The following is a 19,517-nucleotide window of genomic DNA, read 5'->3' as shown; positions in this document are numbered from 1 at the left end:
ACCAAGGGAATAGGCTTGGCCAAATAAGATATAATTTGTTCATATATCTATCCATAAGTTTAAATAAATAAATATAACATTGTGTGTCACAAAGCCATTTTAACATGCTTTTTAGATAATCTGATTCTTATTCCAATGCTTTAACCATGAAGGGTACTGGTATCTTCACTCTACATGTAAGAAAAATAAAGCCCTGAACAGTTCTGTGACCAGGCCAGGATCACTCAGGTAACCAATGCATTTGTAATAAAGCCTGGAGTCAATCACAGAACTCCTGATTTCTAGCCAAATGGGCATTCTGGCTAGTCCTGCCATCATCTGTGAATTATCATGTAATCACTAACAAAACAACTATAGCTCTAGGCACAGCAATGTATATTAAGGAATCATTTTTGAAATATCATTTTGGGCCCTTCCAATTAAAACAAAGATTTTATCAATTTAACATAATCAATAAGGATCTTATATACATTTTAAGTATCAACTGTTCATTAACCAAAATACTAAATCAAGTCATATAGATCATGAAATCAAAACTTCAGTTCACATCTAGGTGTCCAAAGAACCAAATATAAATATTTTTGGCAGATAAGTAAATGAAGTCTGTGGAGGTAAAGGCATTGCAGTCTGTAACCAGCCTATTTGTCATAATTGCCATTCAAGTTATCCAACCAGTTACAGAACATTTACTATGATACTATGATGTGGATGGGATCTCAGGGTCAATGATATGATTTTGTCATTATAGTAGGTAAAATAAGTGAATTGTGAAACTTTCATAATTTTTAACAAATTATCTTTATAGACAGTTGTCATATAGTAAACAGTTTTACTCGACTTTCCACTCTTGATTCAAAATATTTTTGACACCACAAGAGACGTAAATCTTAGATAAGACAGTATTAATTTAACCTGGTATGTCATGATTAGTTTTCTTTTTGTTTTTGTTGTTGTCATTCATACTGAAGGTTTTATTGAAGGCAAATTTCTCTGCCAAACTGAGCATGGTTCTAACATTGGTACTTCAATTTCTAACATGCTCAGAAAGTGACAAATTCCCTGGTTTAAACACACCACAACACTGATGATGCATCTAGAGCTAGAAGTAATATCAAACGTTAAATAGTGAAGCAGATAACATTTTTAAACTGATAAGAATAAAATTACAGAATTGCTTTAAGCCAATTAAGTAGAAAGAAAACTTTCTTGATTATTTTGTCGTATATTCCAACTCAATCTTTATAGAAATCCTATAATCTATAAAAGGAAGACTCAGAAAAACTCTGCAAGCTTGCATCAAGTGATGTTGCTGCAAGCAGTAGAACTGGGATTTGGATCTACTGGATCTTACTCCAACAATACTCTTTCTAATTTATCATGCTGAGTCACCAAATATAAATCGATCAAAAAAGAGATCAACATCCCTGCCCCATTCACCTAAACCAAAATACCCTGTGAGTGGAAGGCACCTTCAACCTATGGTTTGTGAGTCTTCTATGGGGAAGGGGTCAGAGCGAGGCTCAAAGGTAAGAAATCTACCTTCTAATTCAAGGAAGCTAAATGAAGAATGAGAGTTTGCCCAAAATGTGCATTAGAAGTGAGAACAAAAGTAGCCAATGAGATAGGAGGATTTTTAAATGGAGCAAGAGCTAAGTCTTGACACCAATCAATTTAGGCATTAAGAATAAGTTTGGGCATCAGGCTGGCCTAGTTTGGTTCCTGATCATGCCATTTACAAAGCATGTGATTTTGTGCAACTTGCTTAACCTTGCTAAAACTCAATTTCCTATTTCTATGAAATGGGCATAATGTCTACCCTGTTAGATTATTATGAGGATTACAGTAAAGGAATTCATACAGGCATACCTGGTTTTATTGCATTGTGCTTTATTGAGCTTCACAGATAACCATGATTTTTACAAATTGAAGGTTTTGTGTAACCCTGCATCAAGCAAGTCTATCAGAGCCATTCTTTTCAATAGCATGAGCTCACTTCATGTCTCTGTGTCATTATTTTGGTAGTTCTCATAATATTTCAAAGTTTTCTTCATTATTATATCTAGTATGGTGATTTGATATCAGTGACCCTTGAAGTTACTGTTGTAATTGTTGTGGGGCACCATGAACTACACCCATGTAAGACAGCTAACTTAATCCATACATTTGGAATGTGTTCTGACTGCTCTACTGACCAGCCATTCCTCCACCACTCTCCCTCTCCTTTGGCCTCCCTATTCCCTGAGACACAACATTATTAAAATTAGGCCAATTAATAATTCTACAATTGCCTCAAAGTAATCAAGTGAAAGGAAGAGTCACACATTTCTCACTTTAAATCATAAGCTACAAATGGTTAAGCTTAGTGACAAAGGTATGTCGAAAGCCGAGATAGGCTGAACAGGCTCCCGGCACCAATCAGCCAAGTTGTATACTTAAAGGTAAAGGTCTTGAAGGCAATTAAAGTGATATTTCAGTAAAGAAGTGAATTACAAGAAAGCAAAACAGCCTTACTGGTGCTATGGTGAAAGTTTCAGTGATCTGGGAAGATTAAACCAGCCACAGCATACTCATAAGCTAAAGCAAGCCCCTAACCCTCTTTGAGTCTATGAAGACTGAGAGAACCTTAATAGGATATATATCCTGCCATGGTTCAGCGCACAAAACTCTTACTAACTAGAGAAATGTATGTAAAATAATTAGTGCAAGAAAGATAGTTCACTTTACCTCCAAAAAAACCTTTTGGCTTTTTTAAATGTTAAACAATAGACATTTACTTAAATGGCACTTTTGCCCTGCATTCATGAGATCATACATATCACATAGCAACACTGAAGTATCAAAGGTTCTTTCCTAACCTAGAATATTTTACAATGTTTATAGATTTGCCCTCATCCCCTTAAGTTATTTATGGAGTTCACAAATGCTGATTAAGTAAATGCCAATTAAGTAAATGTCTATGAAGGCTCTCAAAGAAAGAGTAAAAGAAAAGCACCTCTGGAGGTATCAGAGGTGGGTTCATGAAGCTGAAGGAAAGAAGCGGTCTCTGTATCATAAAAGTGCAAGCTGAAGCAGCAAGAGCTGATGGAGAACCTATCCAGAAGATCTAGCTATGATTACTGATGAAGGTGGTTACCCCAAACATCAGATTTCCAATGTATATGACACAGCTTTCTGTTAGATGTCATCTAGGACTTTCATACCTAGACAGGAGAAATCAATGTCTGGCTCCAAGAGACAGGGTGGCTCTCTTGGGCCTGGCTTTTTAATGATTACCATTCTAACTGGCATGAGTATCTCATTGTGGTTTTGATTTGCAATTCTCTAATAACCAGTAATGATGAGCTTTTTTTATGATTGTTGGCCACAAAAACGTCTTCTTTTGAGAAGTGTCTGTTCATATCCTTCACCCACTTTTTGATAGGGTTTTTTTTTCTGATACATTTGTTTCAGTTCATTGTAGATTCTGGATATTAGCTCTTTGTCAGATAGATATATTGGAAACATTTTCTCCCATTCTGTAGATTACATGCTCACTCTGATGATAGTTTTCTTTGCTATGCAAAAGCTCTTTAATTACATCCCATTTGTCAATTTTGGCTTTCGTTGCCATTGCTTTTGGTGTTTTAATCGTGCCCATACCTATGTTCTGAATGGTATTGACTAGGTTTTCTTCTAGAGTTTTTATGGTTTTAGATTTTACATTTAAGTCTTAAATCCATCTTGAGTTAATTTCTGTATAGGGTGTAAGGAAGGGATCCAGTTTCAACTTTCTGCCTACGACTAGACAGTTTTCCCAACACCATTTATTAAATAGAGAATCCTTTCCCCATTGGTTGTTTCTGTCAGGTTTGTCAAAGATCAGGTGGTTGCACATGTGTGGTGTTATTTCTGAGGCCTCTGTTCTGTTCCATTGGTCTATATATCTGTTTTGTTACCAGTACCATGCTGTTTTGGTTACTGTAGTCTTGTAGTGTAATAAGAAGTCAGGTAGCATGACGCCTCCAGCTTTGTTCTTTTTGCTTAGGATTGTCTTGGCTATATGGGCTTTCTTTTGGTTCCACATGAAATTTAAAGTAGCTTTTTCCAATTCTGTGAAGAAAGTTAATGGTAGCTTGATGGGGATAACACTGAAACTATACATTACTTTAGTCAGTATGGTCATTTTCATGATATTGACTCTTCCTATCCATGAGCATGAAATGTTTTTTCCATTTGTTTGTGATCTCTCATTTCCTTGAACAGTGGTTTGTAGTTCTCCTTAAAGAAGTCCTCCAATCCCTTGTAAGTTGTATTCCTACATAATTTTATTGTCTTTGTAGCAATTGTGAATGGGAGTTCACTCATGATTTAGCTGTTTGTCTGTTATTGGTGTATAGGGCTGCTTGTAATTTTTGCACATTAATTTTGTATCCTGAGATTTTGCTGAAGTTGCTGATCACCTTAAGGAGATTTTGAGCTGAGACAATGGGGTCTTCTAAATACACAATCATGTCATCTGCAAACAGAGACAATTTGATTTCCTCTTTTCCTATATGAATGCCTTTGTTTCCTTCTCTTGCCTGATTGCCCTGGCCAGAACTTCCAATACTATGATGAATAGCAGTGATGAGAGAGGGCATCCTTGTCTCGTGCTGATTTTCAAAGGGAATGCTTCCAGCTTTTGCCCATTCAGTATGATATTGGCTGTGGGTTTGTCATAAATAGCTCTTATTATTTTGAGACACATTCCATCACTACCTAGTGTATTGAGTTTTTAGCATGAAGCGTTTTTGAATTTTATCAAAGGCCTTTTCGTCATCTATTAAGATAATCATGTGATTTTTGTCATTGGTTCTGTTTATGTGATGAATTATTTTATTGATTTGTATACACTGAACCAGCCTTGCAACCCAGAGATGAAGGCAACTTGATCACGGTGGATGAGCTTTCTGATGTGCTGCTGGATTCAGTTTGCCAGTATTTTATTGAGGATTTTTGCATTGATGTTCATCAGGGATAATGGCCTGAAATTTTCTTTTTTTGTTGTGTCTCTGCCAGGTTTTGGTATCAGAATGATACCGGCCTCGTAAAATGAGTTGGGGGGAGTCCCTCTTTTTCTATTGTTTGGAATAGTTTCAGAGGGAATGGTACAAGCTCCCCTTTGTACCTCCGGTAGAATTTGGCTGTGAATCTGGGTGGTCCTCATTTTTTGGTTGGTAGACTATTAATTACTACCTCAATTTCAGACCTCATTATTGGTCTATTTAGGGATTTGACTTCTTCCTGGTTTAGTCTTGGGAGGGTGTATGTGTCCAGAAATTTACCCATTTCTTCTAGATTTTCTAGTTTATTTGCATAGAGTTGTTTATAGTACTCTCTGATGGTAGTTCATATTTCTGTGGCATCAGTGATAATATCTCCTTTTCCATTTTTTATTGTGTCTATTTGATTCTTCTCTCTTTTCTTCTTTATTAATCTGGCTAGTGGTCTATCTATTTTGTTGATCCTTTAAAAAAAAAAAAAACCAGCTCCTGTATTCACTGATTTTTTTTTTTTGAAGGGCTTTTTGTGTCTCTATCACCTTTAGTCCTGCTCTGATCTTAGTTATTTCTTGTCTTCTGCTAGCTTTTGTATTTGTTTGCTCTTGCTTCTCTAGTTCTTTTAATTGTGTTGTTTGTATATCGATTTTAGATCCATCTTGCTTTCTCCTGTGGGTTTTTAGTGCTATAAATTTCCCGCTACACATTGTTTTAGCTGTGACACAGAGTTTCTGGTCCATTGTGTCTTTGTTCTCGTTGGTTTCAAAGAACGTTTATTTCTGCCTTAATTTCGTTATTTACCCAGTAGTCATTCAGGAGCACATTGTTCCGTTTCCATGTAGTTGTGCAATTCTGAGTGAGTTTCTTAATCCTGAGTTCTAATTTGATTGCACTGTGGTCTGAGAGACTTTTATGAATTCGGTTCTTTTGCATTTGCTGAATGTTTTACTTCCAATTATGTGGTTCATTTTAGAATAAGTGTGATGTGGTGCTGAGTAGAATGTATATTCTGTTGATTTGGGGTAGAGAGTTCTGTAGATGTCTATTAGGGCCACTTGGTCCAGAGCTGAGTTCAAGTCCTGAACAACCTTGTTAATTTTCTGTCTCATTGTTCTGTCTAATATTGACAGTGGGGTGTTAAGTCTCCAACTAAAATTCTGTGACAGACTAAATTTCTTTGTAGGTCTCTAAAACCTTACTTTATGAATCTGGGTGCTCCAGTGCTGGGTGCATATATTTTTAGGATAGTTAGCTCTTCTTGTTGCATTGATCCCTTTACCATTATGCAATGCCCTTCTTTGTCGTTTGATCTTTGTTGGTTTAAAGTCTGTTTATCAGAAACTAGGAATGCAAACCCAATTTTATTGCTGTTGTAGTTTTGTTTTGCTTTCCATTTGTTTGGTAAATATTCCTTCGACCCTTTATTTTGAGCCTATGCATGTCTTTGCATGTGAGATGGCCCTCCTGAATATAGCACACCGATGGGTCTTGACTCTGTATCCAATTTGCCAATCTGTGTCTTTTAATTGGGGTATTTAGTCCATTTACATTAAAGTTTAATATTGTTATGTATAAATTTGATCCTGTCATTATGATGCTATCTGGTTATTTTGCACATTACTTGATGCAGTTTCTTCACAGTGCGGATGGTCTTTACAGGACAGTATGTTTTTCAGTGGCTAGTACCAGTTTTTCCTTTCCATATTTAGTGCTTCCTTCAGGAACTCTTGTAAAGCAGGCCTGGCGTTGACAAAATCTTTCAGCACTGTAAAGGATTATATTCCTTCCTTGCTTATGAAGCTTAGTTTGGCTGGATATGAAATTCCAGGTTGAAAATTCTTTTCTTTAAGAATGCTGAATATTAGCCCCCACTCTCTTCTGGCTTGTGGGGTTTCTGCAGAGAGATGTGATGTTAGCCTGATGAGCTTCCCTTTGTGGGTAATTCGACCTTTCTTCTGGCTGCCCTTAACCTTTTTTCCTTCATTTCAACCTTGGAAAATCTGACAATTATGTGTTCTGGGGTTGCTCTTCTCGAGGAGTATCTTTGTGGCATTCTCTGTATTTCCTGAATTTGAATGTTGGCCTTTCTAAGTTGGGGAAGTTCTCCTGGATAATATCTTGAAGAGTGTTTCCCAACTTGGTTCCATTCTCCTGGTCACTTTCAGTACACCAATCAAACGTAGATTTGGACTTTTCACATAGTCCCACATTTCTTGGAGGGTTTGTTTCTTTTCACTTTTTTTTTCTCTAATCTTGTCTTTTCACTTTATTTCATTGAGTTGACCTTCAGTCTCTAATATCCTTTCTTCTGCTTGATCAATTTGGCTATTGATACTTGTGTATGCTTCATGACGTTCTCATGCTGCATTTTTCAGTTCCATCCATTCACTTATGTTCTTTTCTAAAATGGTTATTCTAGTTGGCAATTCCTCTAACCTTTCTTCCAAGTTCTTAGCTTCCTTGCATTGAGTTAGACCATGCTTCTTTAGCTTGGAGGAGTTTGTTATTTCCCACCTTCTGAAGTCTACTTCTGTCAATTCGTCAAACTCATTCTCCATTCAGTTTTGTTCCCTGGCTGGCAATGAGTTGTGGTCCTTTGGTGGAGATGAGACGTTCTGGTTTTGGGAATTTACAGCCTTTTGTGCTGTTTTTTCCTCATCTTTGTGGATTTATCTACCTTTGGTCTTTGATGTTGGTGATCTTCAGATGGGATTTTGATGTGGACATCCTTTTTGTTGATGTTGATGCTATTCCTTTCTGTTTGTTAGTTTTCCTTCTAACAGGCCCCTTCTGCTGCAGGTCTGCTGGAGTTTCCTGGAGGTACACTCCAAACCCTGTTTGCCTGGTAGAGGCTGCAGAACAGCAAATATTGCTGCCTGTTCCTTCCTCTGGAAGCTTCATCCAGAAGGGCACTTGCCAGATGCCAGCCAGAGCTTTCCTGTTATGAGATGTCTGTCGACCTCTGCTGGGAGGTTTCTCCCCATCAGGAGGCACGGGGTGGGGGGGGGGGGGGGTCAGGGACCCAGTTGAGGAGGCAGTCTGTCCCTTAGCAGAGCTCAAGCACTGGATTGGGGGATCCACTATTCTCTTCAGAGCCAACAGGCAGGAACATTTAAGTCTGCTGAAGCTGCACTCACAGCTGCCCCTTCCCCCAGCTGCTCTGTCCCGGAGAGATGGGAGTTTTACCTATAAGCCCCTTACTAGGGCTGCTGCCTTTTTTTCAGAGATGCCCTGCCCAGAGAGGAGGAATCTAGAGAGGGAGTCTGGCTACAGCAGCTTTGCCAAGCTGCAGTGGGCTCCAACTATTCCTAACTTCCCAGCAGCTTTGTTTACACTGTGAGGGTAAAATTGCCTACTCAAGCCTCAGTAATGGCAGACGCCCCTCCCTCCACCAAGCTCCAGCATCCTAGGTAAATTTCAGACTGCTGTGCTGGCAGCAAGAATTACAAGCCAGTGGATCTTAGCTTGCTGGGTTCCATGGGGGTGGGGTCCACTGAGCTAGATCACTTGGCTTCCTGGCTTCAGCCCCACTTTCCAGGGGATTGAACAGTTCTTTCTTGCTGGTGTTTCAGGTACCACTGGAGTATATATTTTAAAAAAAAAATTCCTACAGCTAGCTCAGTGACTGCCCAAATGCCCACCCAGTTTTGTGCCTGAAACCCAGGGCCCTGGTGCTGTAGGCACCCAAGGGAATCTCCTGGTCGTGGGTTGCGAAGACTGTGAGGTAAGTGTAGTATCTGGGCCAGACTGCACCATTCTTCACGGCACAGTCCCTCACAGTTTCCTTTGGCTATGGGAGGGAGTTCCCCAACCCCTTGTGCTTCCCAGGTAAGGCACTGCCCCACCCTGCTTCAGCTCACCCTCTATGGGCTACACCCATTGTCTATCCAGTCCCAGTGAGATGAGCCAGGAACCTCAGTTAGAAATCCAGAAATCATGTGCCTTCTGTGTTGATCTCACTAGGAGCTGCAGACCAGAACTGTTCCTAGTTGGTCATCTTGCCAGCCACCTCCTCGAGTCTTATTATTTAAGAAATACATTTCATAAGTCTATAACTACTATAAATAGTGATCCCTCTGACAGATCTGAGCAAAGTCAACTGACAATCTTCTCAAAAGAATTCACCATTCTAGATGCCATTAAGAACACTTGTAATTAATGGGAGGATGTCAAAATATTGACATTAACAGGAGTTTGGAAGAAGTTGATTCCAATCCTGATGGATGACTTGAGGGGTTCAAGTCCTCAGTGGGGGAAGTAATTGCATATGTGGCAGAGACAGTAAAAGAAACAGAATTAGAAGTGGAGCCTGAAGATGCAACTGAATTGCTGCCATCTCATAATCAAACTTAAACAGATGAGAGGGTCCTTCTTATGGATGAGTACACAAAATGGTTTCATGAGATGAAGATGCTGTTAACAATGTTAAAATGACAATAAAGGATTTAGAATATTACATACACTTAGTGAAGCAGAGCAAGGTTTGAAAGGATTGACTACAATTTTGAAAGAAGTTCTACTATAGCTAAAATACTGGCAACTTACATCATGTACTACAGAGAAATCTTTGGTGAAAGAAAGTCAACTGATGTGCAAACTTCATTGTCTTATTTTAAGAAATTGCCGCGGTCACCCTAATCTTCAGCAACCACTACCCTCATCAGTCAGCAGCCCTCAACATCAAGGCAAGACCCTCTATCAGCAAAAGATTATTACCCACTGAAGGCTTGGATGATTGTTAGCAGTATTTTAGCAATAAAGTATCTTTTAATTAAGGCATGTATTTTTTTAGACAGAATTCTGTTGTACACTAAATAGACCATAGTATAGTGTAAGCATAACTTTTACATGCATTGAGAAACCAAAACATTCATGACTTGCTTTATTGTGAAATTTGCTTTATTGCAGTGGTCTGGAACCAAACTGGAAATATCTCCAAAAAGTATGCCTATATTTGAAGTATTGATGACAATATATGACAGTGCCTTTTCCTGGAAGAAGTAAGGTCTTTAAGGGCCTCAACTAATAAAATTCAGTATTATGATTAATACCTAAGCCACTGTGAGACTGCTTCCAACAGTTTTTTATATGAATAATGGAGGTTTTATATGAATAATGGAGGTTTTATATGGACTTCTTGGTCCTGAAACAGAGAGAGATGTTTTCATAGAATGCAATGTGCCATGTGAAACCTGTGCAGCACTGAGAACACATTCCACAAAACACAGCTAATATGAAGTAATACAAACCTGCTTGACAGTATACATAAACACTCAAAAGTTACTGACATAAATTCAATAGGACTACAATAATTCATCTCATTTTCTACAATCTTAACAAAGAAAATTTCCCATTCTACTGTCATAGTTGCTGATAATCCTGTAGATCACTAAGACGGACAAAACAATTTGTGTTCCCAGTATGTGACCAAAAAATGTAGTTTCAAGATATTAATCCAACTTAAATCATCTGTGTGATTTTAGTATTTTGGTATCACATAACCATTAAGGACACTATTCAGTTATATTCTCTGTGTAAATAGCCGGGTATACTGATTTATATTTTTCACTTAACCCAAATCTTTTTGATATCACATCACAATAAAAGTAAGGATATAATTAAAGGCACAATTGATTGCATAATCTCTAGCAAAATTCCAGAAATGTGTATCCACCCTAAATATAGACCTCTTGTTTTCAACATCTGACAGTTTAATGTTTTTTTTCTACCACTTTTCAACTCTAGGAATAAGAAATATGTGTTAATTCATTTTAGGCACTACACAACCAACAATGGAAACTGAAGTTCACTCTTTATGCTAGGGACATAGAGCCTGGGTGATAATGTCATGGTATTTTCACAGTGAGCTGGGGTTCTGAGCCACCTCTAGATATTCTAATGGAACTATATTTGGATGGTACTGTCAAGACATTATTATGCCCTAAGTAACAAATAACCAAGAATGATTTAAAAGGTAAGCTGAAATGAGACAAATAAGTCATGAAAAATCGAGATAGCAGCATCAAGACCGTGAAAAAGACTCTTCATTATTATTCATTACTATTAAACCTCATCTTGATAGAAATTTAGAGTCTAAAACTTGTTTCTAATAACTGTGAACATTTTCTAAAGTGCTTCAAATAAGACTAGAGCACATACACTGTTTGAAAATAGTATTAGACATAAGAAAAATCTGATACTGGGAACATTTAAATAGATGTGCCATACATTCTTCAAATAAGTAAGAATTGTAAAGAGAAGCAGTATACCACAGTACCAGAAGTCAGAAGCCTTGGGTTCCAGTTATGACTCTAGCCATTTTATCAAATCATTTTATTCTTCTAAACCTTAATTGTATCATCTACTAAATAAGAAGATTGTGCAAGCTGATCCTGTGTGTCCCAAGTGAAAACGTCCAACTCACCACTTATATTCAGTCCTATTCTTACACCAATATGTCTTTCTACCACTTACAATATGCTTCCCAAACTACGGTAAACACTGACTACCAAATACAGTAAATGCTGACTGCAAACAGCTTATTAAAAAAATCTAAAAAAGGACTATACCATATGAAAAACATAATTACACATTCTAAATGGATCACTATCTAATGTTGCACAATGATAGCCATTTTAAACCTACTATGTTTAACTATTCATGGTAAATTTAACCAACCACTTCAGACAGAGGTATCCTAAATTGCCTTGACCTTGCTAAGTAGTAAATTTGTGGTTTAAAAAAAAAGACTTTGTGTGAACCATGGGGGGACAGGATAATTTAAAACAATTCTAATTTTGATAGCTATTATTTGTTGACTATTTATGAAATGGCAGGAAGTGCATTAAGAAATGTATAGGCATCATGTGTAATTTTCTCAATAATCCTAGATATTAGATAATATTACTCATATTTTGCATAGGAAGATGACTATACACTTTAAGGTCCCATTATTTGACACAATTTCCGTCTAGTTCGAAAGTCTTAAATACTCCCTTATGTATAACATACCTGTTGTAACCACATATTGGGTTCTCTAATAACATATAGAAAGGCTATTTTAGAAGCATATAGTAGGAAAGAATATGTGTAATTCTGGGTTTAGGCATGGGTTATTTTAATAGCCATCACCCTGAAGCCAGGATTCTATCTGTCATGTTGAAAGTAAGAGTTTTATTATTAAATAAAAGGGGACAAATTCACTAAAAGACACTAAAAGGAAGATGAATAAAAGTGATAATATAATATCTCTCTTCCAGAATTAGCATAACTATTTCTACCCTAGATTTGCATCTAATTCAAGTTTCAGATTATTGTCATAATCTTTGAAACTGCCGTGAATGGAGGTAGATTTAAATACAAGAATTCTGATAGATGTTTCTCTCTTGTTAAATTTGCCAGTAGAAAAGCACATATCTACATTCAGCTCCAAAGTAAAAGCTTTTAGAGCAAAAGTTTAGCAGTATGCCCTTTTACCCATTCTCATATTAAATCCACAAATCTAATTAAGAATGTTTAAGTCAGTAAAAGAACTATGCAAATGGATTTCCCAGTTTCCTCTCACAAACTCACTACTGCATATGCTATATATTCAGATCATTCTTTTTCTTAAAAAAAAAAAAGTTTTGAATTCCAGAAATGTTTACAAACTAATTACACCCAGGCTTTCAATGAGCTCAACGAGGATTTCATCATCGCAGGAAACACAATTGTACCTCTTGTGGCTCATAACGGTAATGGTAGGCTTCTGCATCATTGCTTTGACAATCTGCCACTGATTCTTGTGGTCTTCATCTTGGTCTCCAAACATTTAAAAACAGCTGGCAATCTTGATAGAGAATTACATTCTCACTTGTTGGTCCTTGAGCTTCTTAACAACTTAAACTATTGTCATAATGATGTGGCCATGCCTTTGGGCTTCAATCTGATATATATACCACAGTTGATAGCTACAGCCTCTTAGTATCGTCCTGAAATATTTCTTCGAGTTCTAATCACCTCTGAAAATAAACAGTTTAGTTGAGATATTTCTCTTCACCTAGCAACAGATACTTACAAACAATGAGTGTAAAGAAATTAGCACCAGCAACCAATACCAGGGCAGACAAGTGATTTTTTTATGCATATTCTCTTGAATCCTTACTTTGAGTATTGTCCCATTAGTACATCATTCCTAGAGTGTTATAAAATAAAATGTCACCAAAGAACGTAATATGAGTAACTAGGGATGAGAGAAATAGTGTTTAAAAAAGAGATATATATAGAGAGAGACTTTAAAAGATTTAATTTGAGAAGACTACGGAAAAAAACTGAAAAAAAAAATGAGAGAAAAACATCCCAATTAGATAAACAATCCTGAAACCAAAAAGAAAGGAACGAAGTAAAGAAAACTATTATATATAGTTTAAGATTATAGAATATAATAGCATTCTGTTGAATTGAATTATAGCATTATAATACTAGGATTAAATGTGAGTGAACCACAGTATTACAGATTCAGTAAAAAAGACCAAAGTCATTATGAGATTCTCAAAGCATGAGATAAAACTTCTGGGTTGTAGGCTATTTTGGGATGGGTGAGGGGTTTCACCTTAATAGAAATTAAACTAGAAAGCATTATAAAACCTACATTTTTGAAAATTAAAATAAAATGTTATTGCTAATTTTGATATTTACTGTTAGATTACTATGCTTTTAAAAATCAGTGGTGGTCTCTTATTCTCTTTTTTCCCATATATCCAGAAGCAAATCTATATAGCATTGGTTGATATTGCTAATATTCTGCTGGTGATAAAGAAAGACAATGACATGAATGATCAAATATTATAATCTTCATAATCTTGAGGTAACAAAGATACTATTATATCTCTTACACAATAGCAGATTATCTCTTGTCACCAATTTATGGATGCTTTTCATCTCAATTCCATGAGTGAATCTTCCATCACAGAGTCCCAGTAGTGTTACTGATAGCTGAACAACTAAATTACACTCATCAAGTTCAGAGCTTACTCCACTTAAAATTGCTGCAAATAAAGTCATAATTGGGACTTGCTGGCAAGATGGCTGAGGAAGAACAGCTCCAGTCTGCAGCTCACACAGTGACTGACACAGAGGGTGGGTGATTTCTGCATTTCCAATTGAGGTACATGGTTCATCTCATTGGGACTGGTTAGATGCAGCCCATGGAGAGTGAGTCAAAGCAGGGTAGGGCGTCACCTCACCGGGAATCACAGGGGTCAGGAAACTCTCTCTCCAACCAAGGGAAGCCATTAGAGACTGTACCACACACTGTGGCCCAAATACTGTGCTTTTCCCATGGTCTTCATGACCCGGAGACCAGGAGATTCCATCTGGTGCCTATGCCACCAGGACCTTGAGTTTCAAGCACAAAAATGGGTGGCCATTTTGGCAGACACTGAGCTAGCCGCAGGAGTTTTTTTTTTCCATACCCCAGTGGTGCCTGGAATGCCAGCGAGACAGAACCGTTCACTCTCCTGGAAAGGGGGATGAAGTCAGGGAGCCAAGTGGTCTGGTTCAGTGGGTCACACCCCCATGGAGCCCAGCAAGCTAAGATCCACTGGCTTGAAATTCTCGCTGCTGGCACAGCCATCTGAGCTGAACCTGATATGCTCCAGCTTGGTAGGGGGAGGAACGTCCACCACTACTGAGGCTTGAGTAGGCAGTTTTACCCTTACAGTATAAACAAAACCAATGCAATGTTCAAAGTGGGGTGAGCCCAATGCTGCACAGCAAGGCCTCTATAGCCAGACTGCCTCTTCTCTCTGGGTAGGACATCTTTGAAAAAAAGGCAACAGCCCCAGTCAGGGACTTACAGATAAAACTTCCATCTCCCTGGGACAGAGCACCTGGGGGAAGGGGCAGCTGTGAGAGTAACTGCAGCAGACTTAAACATCCCTGCCTAATGGCTCTGAAGAGAGCATTAGATCTCCCAGCACAGTGTTCAAGCTCAATTAAGGGACATACTGCCTCCTCAAGTGGGTCCCTGACCCCCATGTATCTTGACTTGGACACATCTCCCAGGAGGGGCTGACCAACACTTCATACAGGAGAGCTCTGGCTGGCATCTGGCAGGTGTCACTCTGGGACAAAGCTTCCAGAGGAAGGAAGAGGCAGCAGTCTTGCTGTTCTGCAGCCTTTGCCAGTGATACCCAGGCAAACAGCATCTGGGGTGTACCTCCAGGAAACTCCAGCAGATCTACAGCAGAGGGGCCTGACTGTGAGAAGAAAAACTAACAAACAGAAAGGAATAGTACCAATATCAACAAAAAGGACATCCACCCAGAGACCCCATCCAAAGGTCACTGACTTCAAAGACTAAAGGTAGATAAATCCACAATGATGGAGAGAAAATAGAAAAAGGAAGAAAATTCCCAAAACCAGAACACCTGTTCTCCATCAAAGGATCACAACTCCTTGCCAGCAAGGGAACAAAACTGAATGTAGAATGAGTTTGATGAACTGACAGAAACAGGCTTCAGAAGGTGGGTAATAACAAACTCCACCAACCTAAAAGAGCATGTTCTAAGCCAAACCAAGGAAGCTAAAACCATGAAAAAAGGTTAGACAAATTACAAACTAGAATAAACATTTTAGAGAAGAACATAAATGACATAAGGGAGCTGAAAAACACAGCATTAGAACTTTGTGAAGCATACACAAGTATCAATAGCCCAATCGATCAAGCAAAAGAAAGGATATCAAGATTGAAGATCAACTCAATGAAATAAAGCAAGAAGACAAGATTAGAGAAAAAAGAATGAAAAGAAACAAACAAAGCCTCCAAGAAATGTGGGACTATGTGAAAAGACCAAATCTACGTTTGATTTGTGTAACTGAAAGTGACGAGGAGAATGGAACCAAGTTGGAAAATACTCTTCAGGACATTATGCAGGAGAACTTCCCCAACCTAGAAAGACAGGCCAAGATTCAAACTCAGAAAACACAAAAAACACCACAAAGATACTCCTCGAGAAGTGCAACCCCAAAACACATAATTGTCAAATTCTCCAAGGTTAAGATGAAGGAAAAAAAGGTTAAGAGCAGTCAGAGAGAAAGGTCAGGTTATCCACAAAGGGAAGTCAATCAGACTAATAATGGATCTCTCTGCAGAAACCCTACAAGCCAGAAGAGAGTGGGGGCCAATATTCAACAGTCTTAAAGAAAATAATTTTCAACTCAGAATTTCATATCCAGCCAAACTAAGCTTCATAGGCGAAGAAGAAATAAAATCTTTACAGACAAGCAAAGGCTGAGAAATTTTGTAAACATCAGGTCTGCCTTATAAGCACTTCTGAAGGAAGCACCAAATATGGAAAGATAAAACTGGTGCCAGCCACTGCAAAAAAACATACCAAATTGTAAAGACCATCATTGCTGTGATGAAACGGCATCAACTAATGGGCAAAATAGCCAGCTAGCATCATAATGACTGGATCAAATTCACACATAACAATATTAAACTTAAATGTAAATGGGCTAAATGCCCCAATTAAAAGACACAGACTGGCAAATTCAATAAAGAGTCAAGACCAATCAGGGTTTGGCTTAGAACATGCTCTTTTAGACCCATCTCTCATGAAAAAACACATATAGGCTCAAAATAATGGGATGGAGAAATACTTACCAAGCAAATGGAAAGCAAACAAAAGCAGGGGTTGCAATCCTGGTCTCTGAGAAAACAGACTTTAAACCAACAAAGATCAAAAAAGACAAAGAAGGACATTACATAATGGTAAAGGGATCAGTGCAACAAGAAGGGCTACCTTAAATATATATGTACCCAATACAGGAGCACCCAGATTCATATAGCAACATTTTAGAGACCTACAAAGAGTCTTAGACTCCCACACAATAACAGTGGAAGATTTTAACACTCCACTGTCTATATTAGACAGATCAACAAGACAGAAAATTAACAATGATATCCAGGATTTGAACTCAGCTCTGGACCAAGCAGCCATAATAGACATATACAGAACTCTCTAACCCAAATCAATAGAATATACATTCTTCTCAACACCACATTGCACTTATTCTAAAATAGGCCACATAATTCGAAGAAAAACATTTCTCAGCAAATGCAAAGAACCGAATTCATAACAGTCTCTCAGACCACAGTGCAATAAAATTAGAACTCAGGATTAAGAAACTCACTCAAAATTGCACAGCTACATGGAAACTGAACAATGTACTCCTGGATGACTACTGGGTAAATAATGAAATTAAAACAGAAATAAAGATGTTCTTTGAAACCAATGAGAACAAAGACATAATGGTCCGGAAACTCTGGGACACAGCTAAAACAGTATGTAGAGGGAAATTTATAACACTAACTACCCACAAGTGAAAGCAGGAAAGATCTAAAATCAACACCCTAACATCACAATTCAAAGAACTAGAGAAGCAAGAACAAACAAATTCAAAACCTAGCAGAAGAGAAGATATAACTAAGATCAGAGCAGAACTGAAGGAGGCAGTGACACAAAAAAAAACCTTCAAAAAAAATCAGTGAATCCAGGAGCTGGGTTTGAAAGGATCAACAAAACTGATAGACCACTAGCCAGACTAATAAAGAAAAAAGAATCAAATAGACACAATAAAAAATGATACCAGACTTCAAACTATACTACATGGCTATAGTAATCAAAACAGCATGGTACTGGTACCAAAACAGAGATATAGACCAACGGAACAGAAGAGAGGCCTTGGAGGCAACACAACATATCTACAACAATCCAATCTTTCACAAACCTGACAAAAACAAGCAATTGGGAAAGGATTCCCTGTTTAATAAATCGTGTTGGGGAAAACTGGCTAGCCATGTGCAGAAAGCAGAAACTGGACCCCTTCCTGACACCTTACACTAAAATTAACTCCAGATGGATTAAAGACTTAAACATAAGACCGAACACAATAAAAACCTTAGAAGAAAATCTAGGCAAAACCATTCAGGACACAGGCGTAGGCAAGGACTTCATGACCAAAACACCAAAAGCATTGGCAACAAAAGCCAAAATAGACAAATGGGACCTAATCAAACTCCACAGCTTCTGCACAGCAAAATAAACAGTATTAGAGTGAATCGGCAACCAACAGAACGGGAAAAAATATTTTGCAGTTTACCCATCTGACAAAGGGCTGATATCCAGAATTTACAAAGAACTAAAACAGATTTACAAGAAAAAAACAAACAAGCCCATTCAAAAGTGGGTGAAGGATATGAACACTTTACAAAAGAAGACATACATGAGGCCAACAAACATATGAAAAAATGCTCATCATCACTGGTCATTAGAGAAATGCAAATCAAAACTACATTGAGATACCATCTCACGCCAGTTAGAATGATCATTAAAAAATCTGGAGACAACAGATGCTGGAGAGGATGTGGAAAAATAGGAACACTTTTACACTGTTGGTGGGAGTGCAAATTAGTTCAACCATTGTGGAAGACAGTGTGGTGATTCCTCAAGGACCTAGAAACAGAAATTCCATTTGACCCGACAATCCCATTACTGGGTATATATCCAAAGGATTATAAATTGTTCTGCTATAAGGACACATGCACACGAATGTTCATTGCAGCACAGTTTAAAATAGCAAAGACCTGGAACCAACTGAAATGCTCATCGATGATAGACTGGACAGGGAAAATGTGGCAGATATACACCATGGAATATTATGCAGCCATCAAAAACGATGAGTTTGTGTCCTTTGTAGGGACATGGATGAACCTGGAAACCATCATTCTCAGCAAACTGACACAAGAGCCGAAAATCAAACACTGCATGTTCTCACTCATATGCAGGTGTTGAACAATGAGAACACATGGACACAGGGAGGGGAGCACTACACACTGGGGTCTGTTGGGGGGAAATAGGGGAGGGAAAGGTGGGGGTGGGGAGTTGGGGAGAGATAGCATGGGGAGAAATGCCAGATATAGGTGAAGGGGAGGAAGGTAGCAAATAACACTGCCACGTGTGTACCTATGCAACAATCTTACATGTTCTTCACATGTACCCCAAAACCTAAAATGCAATAAAAAAAATGATACAGGGGATATCACCACCACAGAAATACAAACTACCATCAGAGAGTACTATAAACACCTCTACACAAATAAATTAGAAAATCTAGAATTAATGGATAAATTCCTGGACACATACATGTTCCCAAGATTGAACCAGGAAGAAGTCAAATCCCTGAACAGACCAATAACAAGTTCTGAAATTGAGGCAGTAATTAATAGCCCACCAATCAAAAAAAGTCCAGGCCCAGAAGAATTCATAGCCAAATTCTACCAGAGGTACAAAGAGGAGCTTGCACCATTTAGAAAAAGAGGGACTCTTCCCTAACTCATTTTATGAGGCCAACATCATTCCGATACCAAAACCTGGCAGAGACACAACAAAAAAAAATTTCAAGCCAATATCCCTGATGAACATCAATGCAAAAATCCTCAAAAAATATGACAAA

At 38.0% G+C, this 19,517-nt stretch overlaps 1 long non-coding RNA gene across 2 annotated transcripts in view; it reads right to left on the bottom strand.

Moving 5' to 3' along the window:
• LOC116556892 overlaps positions 1–19,517 on the bottom strand; it is a 391,699-nt gene that overhangs the window by 141,464 nt on the left and 230,718 nt on the right. The window contains exon 5 of one of the 2 annotated variants that reach the window (XR_004271235.1): positions 14,977–15,237. The exons of the other annotated variant lie outside the window; for it this stretch is intronic. This is a non-coding gene — a long non-coding RNA (uncharacterized LOC116556892). Of the gene's footprint in view, positions 1–14,976; positions 15,238–19,517 lie in introns of those variants that run through there. 2 annotated transcript variants of the gene reach the window in all.

Source organism: Sapajus apella, unplaced genomic scaffold (assembly GCF_009761245.1).
Source record: "Sapajus apella isolate SASKATOON/1434 unplaced genomic scaffold, GSC_monkey_1.0 scaffold18, whole genome shotgun sequence".
NCBI lineage: Eukaryota > Metazoa > Chordata > Mammalia > Primates > Cebidae > Sapajus > Sapajus apella.
Note: the sequence above shows the minus strand (reverse complement) of the source record. Positions and strands in the feature narration are given on the sequence as shown.